The sequence below is a fragment of the Vombatus ursinus genome, unplaced genomic scaffold (assembly GCF_900497805.2).
Source record: "Vombatus ursinus unplaced genomic scaffold, bare-nosed wombat genome assembly UNPS02014791.1, whole genome shotgun sequence".
NCBI classification, from domain to species: domain Eukaryota; kingdom Metazoa; phylum Chordata; class Mammalia; order Diprotodontia; family Vombatidae; genus Vombatus; species Vombatus ursinus.
Window position 1 is genome coordinate 70,411,328 of NW_020954569.1, and position 12,400 is coordinate 70,423,727.

Here is a 12,400-nt window from a genome sequence, read left to right on the forward strand (position 1 = left end):
AGGCCCTGCCTCATATTTAAGGAACACTAGCTGGGCCAAAGAGGAGGCTGCTTTCCAATCATGCCAACAAGGTTAGATGACCTGGCAAAGCTTTCTCCTTGGGTAGTGCCAGGAGCCAGGGAGGTGGCATATATCTCAGCTACTCAATTGCAATTGTGATTTTCGAAGGTACCACCAAGAGCAGAGCTTCATTAGTAAGTGGAAAAGGGAGGACTAAATGAGACTACCTTGGTGCATAAGGAAAAAACAGTGTCAGTAACAGCTCAGCCTTCTTGGAGAGGCATGAGTACAGATTGTTGTTGCACAGGGTAAAAACACCCCAAATGGAAGCCAGTCAACTTGTAGTGTGTTAAGAAAGGGGGAAAAGTGAGAGGAAAAGGGATGTTAATTGAAGCCTTTTTGAAACATTGAATCATAGATCTCAGAGTTGAAATGGGACTTCAAGGCCCTCTCCAATCCAAACAGTACCTGAGCAGGGAGGATTTCTATAGTACTTCATGCACAAAAGGTGTTGCCCTTGTAATACTGCTAATGATCAGAAACACACCACTTCCAAAGGCAGCTCCTCATCACTTCCACTGACCCCCAACTCTGGAACAGCTCTAATAACTAGGAAATTTTTTCCTTCTATCAAGTCAAAATCTGCCTTTCTGAAACTTCTACCCACTGTTGGAAGTCCTTTGTGGCCTTTTGGAACAAGCCAAATCTCTTGTGTACACAAATAAAAAGCCTTTCTAGTACTTGAAGACAGTTCTTTCCCTATGTCCCCCTCCCCCCAAGTCTTCCTAAACAACATTTCTATAAATTCCTGGAATGACCCAGTTTTGAGTCCTTTCCTGGTCGTTTTCCTTGGAACACTCTTCAGTTGATCAGTATCCTTTCTAATATATGGTTCTCAGTATTGACCATAGTTGTCCAGTTATGTACAAGAAAGTACAGCATAACTCTCACTTCCCTTGTTCTTGGAGTCAGGAAGACTTAAGATCAAATCTGGCCTCAGATACTTACTAACTGTGTGAATCTGGGCAAGTCACTTAACCCTATTTGCCTCAGTTTCCTCATCTATAAATTGGGCATAATAGTAGCACGTATCTCTCAGAGTTGTTGTGAACATTAAATAAAATAACATTTAAAGTACTCCACAAGTCTTAAAAAAACTATATGAATACCAACTTTTATTATTACTGCTATTATTATCAGCCTCAATGAAGAGTTATTGTCATTAAACATTATTACAATATAATAATATTATCTTTTATTAGACTCTCAATGATGATGAAGTTCAGGGTTTTTTTTTTAACTACTATGTCACATAGCTGACTCATACTGAATTTAAAGTCCACTAAATCCCTTGGACCTTTCTTTACATTCTAGTTGGTATTTAGCCATGCCTCCTTCTTCTTGTAGTTGTGAAATTGATTTTCCTTTTAACCTAGATGCAGCACTCTGCATTTTTTACTCTTTAAATTTCTTTGTCTTTGATGCAGCCCATTGCTTTATACTGTGGAGCCCTTTTTGGATCCAGATTCTGCCATCCAGCAAATTAGCTATTCCTCCCTGATTTACGTCAACAGACAATCTGACCCTCATGCTGCCTATTTGTCTGAATCACTGAGCAAAATGCTTCATAAAACCAGGACATTCCATTACATCATAGGATGATAGCAAGATAACTTAGATATTGCCTAGTTCAGTCTTCTCATTTTACGAATTAGAAAACTGAGGCCCAGAGAAAAGTGACATCTAAAATCACTCAGGGTATCACAGGGTCATGACAGGGAAGGATTTGAGTTCAGGCCCTCTGACTCTAAATCTGGTTGTCACCATTAACACCTGATTATCCAACCAGTCCTAAAACCATAAATTTTCTCATTACAAGATTATCGATTTAGAGCTGTCAGGGAACTTTGTTGGCCATTGAGTTCAATTTTGTCAATGAATAAAGAGGTTAAGTGATTTACCCAGAGTCATGCAGTTGATAAGTGTCTGAGGTAGAATTTGAACCCAGCTCTTCCTTTTTTTTCCCTGGTGGTGGGGGGGAAGAAACCCGGGTTAAGTGACTTACCCAGGGTCACACAGCTAGTAAGTATCTGGGCCAAATTTGAACTCAGGTCCTCCTGACTACAAGGTGAGTTGCTCTATCCAATGTAGCTGCTCCTCCCAGGTCTTCCTTAATCCAACTCCAATTCTCTATATACTCTACTACATTGCCTCTTTATAGCCTTGCCTTGGTCACCTTTTTCCACGTAGGTCATGCTACTTTGTTGAAAGTCTTGTTGAAATTCAGCTCATCTCTAGTGACTCATCTAATAATCCTGACATAAAGAAAACAGAGTTGGTCCTTAATGATCTGTTAATATTTAGAAATTTCATAATGGCCCTGGAGGCCTAAACAAGTTATCAATGCCCCCACATTTTACAGAGAAGGAAAATTATGCCTAGCAGCATGACTTGCCTCCAAGTCACACAATTAATTTGCAGTAAAGCTGGGATTTAAACTCATCTCTTTGTATTCCCAAAACAGCGGTGTTTTCCAGGCTTCTGGGATGCCTTATATTTGTATTTTAAGTGCTATATCTCTTACAGAGATGATTGAAGAACCGATTGTTTGGGAGACTGGAGGTGGGAGTTGGAGAAGGAGGAGGACAACCTCCCAGATTCTTTCTAGTCATAGTATAAGGTCAGTCCAACAGAATATTTTCCCCAAACAAATCACTTCCACTGTATGGGCCTCATTTTCCTCATCTATAAAATGAGTGAGTTGGACCAGATGAACTCTATAATCTCCTTGTATTGTCAAGATTTATGATTAGGAATTTCACAGAACAAAGCACAAGTTAAGTCCGAGCAAGTTCAGGCCAGAAGAGAGGCTATCCAGAACACACTGTCAGTTTCATGTTATAACATTGCTGCAACCAAGTGCCAAACTAACCAATCATATAGCTAATGGCAGAACCAGGGCAAGAACACTGTTCTCTGTTCATTCAGTGTTCAAACTACTACATTCGCCATGCTATTGTTGATTCCATAGAAAAGTTTGAAAATGAGGCTCTCTCACCTTTCAAATGCGCTCTACTTGGAAACAACAACTGTGGTCTTAGAATATGTGAACTTCAATCAGACTTGTTTCCAAATATTCCTTTCTGGCTCTCCTCTTTGGCTGAAGAGAGCTGTCATCCAATCCCTAATAGGAGTTATATTTCACACACCTAATTCGCTGTGGAAAAAGGTAAGTGTGATCAGTGATTCAGACAGCATTACCTCCTCTCACAGTCTTTATTTTCTAATGTTTAATTTTTGCTTTTTATTCTGTACCACAGTCATTCCCCTTTAACTGGTCCCTTCCCTGCTCAGCCCCTCCTTGCAACAAAGAAAAACATTATAGCAAAATCCACAGACACAATGACTCACTTCTGACAGCATTATCTACATTCTCTATCTGTGTCCTCTGCCTCACCCCCAATTTTTTTTTTGCTTTTTGATGAGGCAATCAGGGTTAAGTGACTTGCCCAGGGTCACACAGCCAGGAAGTATCCAGTGTCTGAGGCCAGATTTGAACTTAGGTCCTCCTGACTCTAGGCCTGATGCTCTATCCACTGTGCCACCTAGCTGCCCCCACCCCCACCCCCACTTTCTATTGAGTGGGAGGATATGTTTCATCATCAGTTCTCTAGGACCACTATAATTATTTGAAGTTCAACTGCCTTTTAGTGTATTTCACGTACATTATCATAGTCTCTGTCTATATCATTCTTCTGTTTCATGATTTATTCTGCATCAGTTCATATAAGTCTTCCCACATTTTTCTTATTCCTCCTAGTCACAATTATTTATGATTCAATAATATTCCATCACAGCAGTCTATGATAGTTTGTTCAAACATTCTCTGATCTTTGAGAACCCACTTTGTTTCCAGTTGCTTGCTACCACAAAAAAGAGGGGCTTCTATGAATATTGTAGTATGTATTGCAACTTCCTGGTTTTGACCCTTTTGGATATATATCCCTTTTTAGAATCTTTGGTGATGGGTGTTGTTTTTTATTTTTTGATATGAACCTGGTAGTTGCATTTTTGTCCTTAAATATTTCAACCTTTTATTCAGGGAGGATAACTCAGATATGGATCTTGGGATAAAGTGTTTGTTAGAGAGGGCTAAAGAAGTCAATGGGTGACCATGCTGCTGATGCTTTGGAGGACTCCATACCTGGTATGTTTGTCCTGGGCTCTAGCTGAGGAAAAGAAAGCAAATTATCTTTTAAATAATGTTGCTGCCTCTGCATTCCCTTGGAGGAATTAATGGTGTTTCTACTTTTAACTTACAGAAATTAATGGTGTTTACAGAGGAAGGGAAAAAATTAATGTATTGTTAAGAAACAAAAAAAAAACCCCTGTTTAAATAGGAAGTCTTTGGGTTACTAGTGGGGAATGGGCTTTCTTACTGACATGACTTGTTTTCTTTTGCCTTTGGTCTGAGGCTCAAGAATGTTCAGGTGGTTATAGTGATACTAGCCCCTCATAAGGACATGTTTCTGCTGGATGTACCTAGAACAAAAGGCTATTTTCATCCCAAGCCAGCCCAAATTCTTAAACCTCCTCTGCTTACCAGTCTTTGAAGTGTCAGACCATCTGAGAGCTGCTGAGTATCATTATCAACAAATTCTCACAGATAATTATTGGGGGACAAAAGAATGGGCAAAGAAAATAGAATGTGTTTCCAAAAGAACTTCTGTGTTGGGCAGGAAAATCAGTCATTCTTAAAGATGTCTTATGTAGTTAACCTAGTAAATCAGGCTGTAGATTTGGAGAGAGTGCAAAAGAAAATCATATGTTATGAAGTTATCTAAACTGAATCTATGTATTCCATAGCAATGTAGGATGATAAAATGTGATTATTGGAAGGGAATCTGGAGTTTTTTAAATCATAGAAAGATAGATTAAGACCTAGAAGGCACATTAGAGATCATCAATACCCTTATTTTTACAAATGGAGATACTGAGGCCCAAAGTAAAATAAGTAGAAAGTAGCAGGGCTAGGATTTGAAGTCTAGTCACCTGACTTTAAATATAGTGCTTTATCCAGGAAACTGTATTGCCTCAGTAGTCGAATTTCCTTGTTCCCTTTGAAGCTCAGCTCAAATGCTACCTCCCATGTAAGGCTTTTCCTGATCCCACAAGTTGCCATGTGCCTCCTCCCAATTTGAAATTATTTTGAATACATTTTGTGACTATACAATACTTACCAGTATTAGGTGCTTACATGCACTGTTGTTTCCCCCTAGACAATATAAACTCCTTGAGAACAGGTCTGTTCTGGCTTTGTCTCTGTATGCCCACTGTCTAGCACAGAGTCCGGCATTTTGCAGGTGCTTAATAAATACTTATTTGATTGGTTCATTTGACAGATGAAGAAAAAGTTTAAGTGATTTGTCCAGGTGATTATTGTGATTCTCTGACACAATTCTCTTATGAAAGTTGGGATTTCTTCTAGATATGCCCAGAATGCACTGTTAATTTCCTTTTCCAACTCTGCTGCAACCAAGTCCCACGCCGCTAGTCACATGGCTAGTTAATGGTTTTGCTACAATTAGAACTCTGCTCTCCTGCTTATCCAACGCTCGTCTTATGACATTCACCATGCTGTTATTGATTCCAGAGAAAGTTTGAAAAATGAGGCTCTCCCACCCTCCAAATGCACTCTACTTGGAAATAACAGCTGTGGGCTTAGAATATGTGAACTTCAATCAGACTTGCTTCCAAATATTCCTTCCTGGCTCTTCTCTTTGGCTGAAGAGAACTGTCATCCAGTCCCTAATAGGATTTAGATTTTAGTGCTTATGGTTTCTAAATGTTAATTTCTAATGTGGAACCTTCACTCTAATTTGCTTAGTGGGTGAGGTGGGTTTCATCAACATGCTAGTAATGTCTTGTAAAAATAGAAGAGAGTACAAAATCCTGATGGTTTATGGGAAAATTGCCTTTTTCTGTGGAAACAAATTCAGACCAATCAGGGGATTGGATTAGTCAGGCTTGACCTGCTAAATTGAATCAGATAGTTATATAGCATCAGATGTTCACTGCATTGACCTTTTTAATGAGAAATGGGTCTATTAGATCTATTTTATTCTTCTCTACAATATTTTATGAATCTGACTGGGGCTTTCCATCATTTGGATGCATATCAAGATCTGGGGACGGGTTAGGACGGGACCAAACAAAATTAGCTTTTTGATGGCTTGGCCAGGTGGAATATGTCTAATTTGTTAACTTGCTGACCCTCTTTCTCTGCCCTGCCAAAAGTCTCAAAAGACGAGACACTGGTGAATACCTTTTATGTGGAGAAGAATAAAACCAAAGTGATCCAGCAGAAGTTCTTCAGCAAATCTCATAAAGTATGCAGCTTTCTCTCATGCTGGGTAAGGACAATGCGTCAGGAGTCGTTTGCTTGCATGTCACATCCACAGCTCCTGTCCTTAGATGCAGCTTCGGGCACTGACAACTGGAGTCGACTAGTTAAGTGGGTCTTAAGTTCCGTCTCTGAAATCGTCCAGCTGTTCATTTGCTTTCTCTTTAAAACCCAGCTGGTTGGTGGAAGCCTCCTATTGTGATCTAGGAAGCTCGGGCCAGGAGACAGGTGTGGATGGGGAAGGGGGTGGGGAGGGAGCAAGACAAAGGGCAAGGAGCATCCTCTGGAACTGCTAGCTCTCAGTGCACTGAAGCATTGGGGGTAGACTTCTGGCTTGCTGTTGAGGCTTACTGGCTGCTCTGTGGTGACGGCTACAGTTTTGTGCCTTTCCAAAGAAGTCAGAACAATTGTTTTACTTTGACGTGGTGTCCCAGAACAAGACTATGTCCCGTGACTCATCCACTATGGATTTGAATCATAATTATTATCATCAAGCATTTATTGAGCACCCACTGTGTATAGGACTTTGGACTAGGTTCTAGGGATATAACATTGTCTCTGTTCTCAAGGAGTTTATAATACATTTGCGGAAATAGGACATAATGTGTAAAAATCCTACCTCCATTGAATGCGCTGTTACTTCACTTCATAAAAGAAATTAGGGCAAGAAGAAACTTTGACTACCTGGTCTACTCTTTTAGGGAAGCTAGGGGGTGAAGACTCATCTTCTGAGTTCAAATCTAGCCCCAGACACTTACTAGATGTGTGATCCTGGACGAGTCATTTAATCCTGTTTGCCTCAGTTTCCTCATCTATAAAATGAGCTGGAGAAGAAAATTGCAAACCACTCTAGTATCTTTGCCAAGAAAACCTCAAATGGGGCCATGAAGAGTTCGACACAACTGAAATGACTGAACAACACAAGTCTACTCTCTTATATTTTACAAGTGAGGAAACTGAGGCCTATGAGAATGAAAAGACTTGCTGGAAGTCATGCAATGAACAAAATGGCAGAACCAGGAACTATACTCAGGTCTTCATTCTTTTAGCCCAGGATTTTTCTTGCACGATAAAATAGGAAATTCTCTGTTTAGCTTTTGAAGCCTTTCATATCCCAGCACCTTCTTATCTCTGCTCACTCCTCTGTGATCCTGTGACACTGGTCTCCTTGAAGTTCCTCATACAGGACACTTCATGTTCTGCCTGTGAACACTTTCACTGGCTGTCCCCCATGACTGGGACTCTCTCCCTCCTCATTTCTATCTTCCGAATTTCCTGAATTCCTTCAAGTCCCAGATAAAATTCCATTTTGTACAAGAAGCCTTGTCTAGTCCCCCTTAATGCTAATGCAATCCCTTTTAGATTACCTCCAATTTCTCCTATCTCTTCTTTGTATACAGTTGTTTGCATGTTTTTTCCCATTAGAATGCAAGCTAGAGAATAGAACTTTTTTCTTTTTTGCTTTATTTGTTTGCCTTTCTTTATATCCCCAGGGCTTAGTGCAATGCCTGACACATAGAAGTATTCAACAAACGCTCACTGACTTTTCCACTGTATCTCATTGCTTCCCATTGCATTGTCATCTAACCTTTTACATATCATTTTAAATGTTATTTGAAACCCATAAATGCTAAGTGTGACCAATGAGGTTAAGTTGTTCACGAATAGAAGCTAGCTATCCAAGTATGAATTGTCTTCCTTTAACAAGCATTCTTTGAAGATCTACTTTGTGACAAACACAGCGTCAGTAGGTACAGTCATATTACAAGAGGAACAGAAGCTATGGACTCTCTTCTTAAGCATGTAGTCGAGTTTGAGAAAGAAGACATAGGAAATAATTAGTGAACACATGGTAAAACCACGTGGAATTCAACATCGACTTATATGTTGTTTTAGTGCTGCCCTCCCCAGTATAATATAAACTTTTTGAGGACAGGGGCTTTTTTGTTTTTGACCTCACATCCTCAGGACTCAGCACAGTACCCTGTTTGTAGCTGATGCTTAATAAATGCTTTTGTAATCAAATTGAATTAGGAGACTAGAGAAGAGGGAAAACATTGTAGCCTGGAGGATCTGGGAGAAGGGAGATAGCTCTGAATGAAAAATGCACAACTTCGTGACCCAGTACATAGAGTGATGGACCTTGAGTCAGGAAGACCTGAGGTCAAATCTGGCCTCAGATCTTACTAGCTTTAACTTGGGTGAGTCTGTCTCAGTTTCCTTAACTATAAAATGGGGCTGATAATAGCATCTACTTCACAGGGTTGTTGTGAGGATCAAATGAGATATTTGTAAAGTGCTTAATATAATGCCTGGCATATAGTGGGATCTTAATAAATGCTTGTTTCCGTTGTTCCTTCCTTATTTACATTGAAGTTTGTGTGTGTAACAAATTGTTGATTGTCCTTCCTTTTTGAAGAAGACCAGTGACATCACAGGTGATGATTTGACTTGTGAGTCAATTGGATTTATGTGAGACAGAGTTGCACGAAAGAAATCATCAGCCTCACTCTTTCTCTGAGTCATCAAAGTCCAGTGGCAAGACAGAAGTCAGGATGACTGGTGATGGCCCAGGATGCAGTGGATGACCTTGGCATCTCCCATGTCTGACCAAGTTCTAAGCATTCCACAGTGCCTACTTCAACTGCCTTCATGGTTATTGGAACAAATTGTTCTCATCCATCCATTTAGCTGGGAAAAGGCTTTACATGTTTAAATTAGACATCCTCCTAACTCACCAACAGATTTGTGGTCTGGTTACCTTCAATTTGATTTAGCCTGTCTGTGAAGACAGAAATACACACACATGCAACACTCCTTTCCTGTAGCCTATCTATGCCATTTATGGAGCACCTAGCGTTTCATTCTAGGAGTGACTATAATCCAAACCTTTATTATCTACAACAAGATTTCTAAGATTGCCTCCACTAGTCTCCCTGTCTCCAGTGACTTCCCTCTGCAATAATTCCTTCCTTTAGCCTCAAAACTAAACTTCCTTAAATATTACTATCTATTTCACTTTTCGAGCATCTGTCCAATAAGTCCCTTTCATTGACATCGCCATGACTCCAGTGCAGCCTCTTCTTATTTCATACCTGTATTAGTGAAATAGCCTGCTAGTGTATCTGCTTGCCTCAGCTCTCTCCCCACTCCAATCCTTCCTTGATTCAACTACTAAAGTGATTTTCCTGAAGAGTAGGTCTGATGAGAGAGAAAGAGAGAGAGAGAGAGAGAGAGAGAGAGAGAGAGAGAGAGAGAAGAGAGAGAGAGAGAAGAGAGAGCCACTCAATGAACTCCAGTGGCTCCATATTTCCTCTATGATCAAATAAAAAATTATTATCATTTTTATTCAAGGGGTTCCAAATTGTCCGCAGAGTGGCAGCCAAGCTCCTTGGTTTGACATTCAGGGCCAATCATAATCTGGTCTCAATTTATTTTTTGAACCTTGTCTCTCCCTCTTCTACTATATAAATACTCCATTTTATTCATAATCCTTGGAAAATATGAGCATTGCTGCTTCTGTACTTTTTCTCACAACATTCTTCCTGCCTGGAACATTTTCCCCTATTTTCTCTGCTTATTTGAATCCTGTCCATTCTTCAACGCCCTCAATACTATCTATTTCATCAACCCTTTTATGATCCCCAGCCTACAACGATCACTCTCCATTGAATAATTATAGAACCTATTGTCCATATAATTAGTTGACACAACATTTGCTGTTTTATATTGTCAGTTATCTTTGTAGTTGCTTATTCTGTCTATCCAACTATTTTAAAAACTCCTTGAGGGCAGGGACTGTTTCTAATACTTCTTTGTATCTCAAATAATACCAAACATACTGCCTTCTATTGTACTTAAAAATGTTTGCTTCTGGCAGTGAGGTGGCACAGTGGAGAGATAGTATCAAAATTAGAGTCAAGAAGACTTGAGATGTCCAAATCCTGCCTCATATATTTACTAGCTGGGTGAACCTGAGCAAGTCAATTAATCTCTCTCAGCCTCAGTTTCCTTACCTATAAAGTCTTACCTCACAGTGTCATTATGAGGATCAAATATCAGATAATATACATACATACATACACACACACACACATATATATGAAAGGCTTTGCAAACCTTAAAGTGCTATATAAACGCTAGCTAATATTAACACAGTCTACCTCACCAAATTGTGAGGATTAATTGATATAATTAATTATAATTAATTCAAATAATATGTATAGCACTTTTCAAACTTTACAGTTATATATATGTGTATACATACACACATATATATGTATGTGTATATATATGTGTATATATATGGTGATGATGATGATCATGGTGACAGTGGTAAAGGTAGTGATGAAGATGATGGTATGGTGATAAAAATATTGGTGGTGATGATTATGATGAGAGGGAAGAAATAGGTAATCCAATTGCTATAATCATATCATCTTAAGAACATAAACCTAATGCCAGTGCTCCTCTTTTTCAACAAGGGATCTCTGGCCATACTACCTCCTTTGACAGTGTACAGTGAAAAGAATACCAAATTTAGATCAGAAGATTTGAGTTCAAATGATGGATGTGCTGTTTGTTACATGTATGGGCAAGTGATTTCCATTCCCTGAATTTCATTTGCTTTATCCATAAAATAAGGAGACTGGCCCACGACCACTTTTAGCTGTAAATCTATTATCCAAGGATCTCTTTCACCCTATTAATCCTCTAGTTTTTCCCTGGTGGGAGGGGAAAATGGCTTTCCTTTCATTGGTCTGTGTCTGTCATCAAAGAATCTAGAATGCACCCTTTTAAAATGGCCTTGCCATGGTGCCTGGATAGATAGAGCATTTATTAAATACCTACTGTATACTAGGCACTATGTGAAGTGCTTGAAGATACAGATACAAGAAAATAAGAACTCTGCTTTCAAGGAGTTTACATTCTAAAAGGAGAGGAATGAATATAAAGAAAAGCTGAAAAGCAGGAGGGGATGAGGAGAGTAGCCATGGGGACAAGGATGTTGATTAAGAAAGTGAAACCATCAGGAGAGTGAGTTGAACTAGAAGACAAGTAAACATGGTTGGATCTCCTCATGAAATGGCCATCCAATGACTCACTAGTCAGAAATGCAAGCACCAGGACTGAGGCATCTCAGGAACTCAGGGGGTTGTAAAGAACTCACATTAGCAAGTGGCAGCCCTGGTCTCAGTCTAATGTGAAGGTGAATCAAACCATTCTTAAAGGTCCCTTTAAGTTGTTGAGGCAGCATTAAATAGTGGAAAGAATTCTGGATGTGGAGTCAGAAGATCTGGGTTCAAGCTTCAGCCTTAACACTTATTGCCTGTCTGCCTGAGGACAAAGTCATTTGACTTCTCTATGACTCATTTTCACCACCTTTAAAATAAAGGATGACAAGATCTCTGACATTCCCTCAGACCCTAAATCAAAGACTTCAGATCCAGAATCAGCTGTTTACTGTGTGACTTTAAGAAAGTATATTAAAGGAGGTAAAAGACAGTCCCTGCCATTAAGAAGCTTACAATCTGATGTGTGTGTGTGTGTGTGGGAACAATAAACAAACATGTATTTACAAATAAGTTATATGCAGGATAAATAGGAAATAAGTAAGAGAGGGAAGACACTAGAATTAAGAGGGGTTGTGGAAGGCTTCCAGTAAAAGATGGGATTTTATTTTGGACTTAAAGGAAGGCAAGGAGGTCAGTATGTAGAGGGAGAGTATTCCAGGCCTGGAGGACAGCTAGAGAAAATTCCCAGAGGTGGGAAATGGACTATCTTGTTTGTGGAATAGCCTAGATACCAGTGTCACTGGATCAAGGAATACCTGTTCAGGAGTAAGGTGTAAGAAGATTGGGAAGGTACTAGGAGACTGGATTATGAAAGACTTTGAAGGCCAAACAGAGAATTTTATATTTGATCTTAGAGCAATAGGGAGCCACTGGAGTTTATTGAGTGGTTCTCTCTTCTCTCTTCTATCTCTCTCTCTCTCTC